A 1,669-nucleotide genomic window follows, 5' to 3' on the forward strand; every position below is an offset into this window, starting at 1 on the left:
AGGGGCGGGGCCGGGGGCCTTCCTTCTGCCCTGCTCACCTTCCTGAGCTAGCACCTGGGACTCCAAGGAGATGGCGCCTCCACCATGGCTGTCCTGCAGCCTCAGCCCCAGCCCAAGCCTCACCCTTTTATTTTTTTTGAGGCAGGGTCTTGCCATGTTGCCCAGGCTGGCCTCCAACTCCTGAGCTCCATCCTCCTGCCTATGCCTCCTGAGTAGTTTGAGATAGGCACCCTGCCCAGCCTCGGGCCTCGCCCCCTTTTATTTGGGCGCTTGTCACGGCCTTCCAGTTCCTCCTACACGCAGCCCCAGAGCTGAGCCCACCCTCCCTTGCTCATAGCCTTCCTGGCTCCCCAGCGCCGCTGGGGGAGTCCTCCCTCTCTGCCTGACAGCCGAGGCCCCACTGGCTCTGGCCCCACCATCCTCTGCAGCTTCATGTCTCACTGTGCCCTCAAACCAGACTTCTCTCCAGGCCCTGGACCTGGCCCACTGTGCGGCCTCTGGGCCTTTGCATGGCCGCTTCTTTCCTCCCAGCCCGGCTTCCTCCTCTTGGCAGCCTGGAATGTTCCTCCTCACTAGTCACGATGTCAGACATCCCTTCCTCTCTGTCCCCACAGCCCTAGCCCCAGCTCAGGTCCTGCCTTCTTCTGCCTGGGCCTCTAGCCCGGCCTCCTGGCCTCCGTCTCTCCCCTCTGAGTATGATCCTGGAGGGATCTGTGTCTAGAGATGCCTCCCTCCCTTTCCCTCACAGCCTTCAGTGGCTCCCAGGCCCCAGGCTGGTCATCACGGGGTTCACGCATCTCTCATTCAGAACAAAGGCCCATGGACCCTCTCAGCCAAGGCAGCGGGGAGACACCACAGGGAAACCACACACAAGCCTCCCCACCTCCCACTCCCTGCAGGGCCCAGAGAGCAGAGTGGCGACTGTCCAGAGGAGGTGGCTGGGGAGAGGGGGTGGGTGGAGCTTCAGGGCTGGGGACAAGTGGCCAAAAGGCGGGGGCGAGGCTCAGGGGCCACAGGCCCAACCCCTAACACGCAGGGTCTCTCCTGGGGGGTCAGGACAGGAGGGCTGTGAGCGAGGCAGGGGCAGGGCTGCATCAGGGTGGCATCACAGTCGTCATCATCGAGGGGACTCATGGGGGGAGCCCAAGGGGCCCTGAGGCTCCTCTCAGGCGGCGCCATCTGGGTGGGTCTTGAAGGACAGAGGAGGGGACTGGGCACAAAGAAGGACGGAGGGCTGGCACCACGTCTGGGGGCCCTGGGGCGTTAAGGGAGGGCTGTGTGCAGGGCGGGGCCGCGTGGGGAGGGACTGGGGGGCTCGAAGGCTGGTGGGTCCGGATGGGCGAGGCAAAACCTGAACGGGGCTCTGGGGACAGGCAGTTGGGGCTGGAGGGACAGGGCTGGGGCTGGGGAGCTGCAGCTGAAGGGGGAGCCAAAGGCTGGGGTCGGCCGGGCGGGGCGGCTTCTGCCTATAATCCCAGCACTTTGGGAGGCTGAGCTGAGAGGTGTCCTGAGCCCAGGGTTCGAGACCTGCCTGGGCAACATGGTGAGACCTTATGTCTATCATAAGTCAAGAAAAATTCACCAGGCACGGTGGCACGTGCCTGTAGTTCGAGCTACTTGGAAGGCTGAGGCGGAAGGATCACCAGAGCCCAGCAGGTTGAGGCTGCGG

The 1,669-nt window shown here is 64.1% G+C and overlaps 1 protein-coding gene across 1 annotated transcript in view; it reads left to right on the plus strand.

Annotated features, from left to right (window-relative positions):
- The window catches only part of JOSD2 (Josephin domain containing 2), a 3,889-nt gene that overhangs the window by 1,096 nt on the left and 1,124 nt on the right, over nucleotides 1-1,669 (plus strand). The window lies entirely within an intron of this gene.

Source organism: Carlito syrichta, unplaced genomic scaffold (assembly GCF_000164805.1).
Source record: "Carlito syrichta isolate Samal-C Ts95f unplaced genomic scaffold, Tarsius_syrichta-2.0.1 Scaffold169180, whole genome shotgun sequence".
Taxonomy (NCBI): Eukaryota; Metazoa; Chordata; class Mammalia; order Primates; family Tarsiidae; genus Carlito; species Carlito syrichta.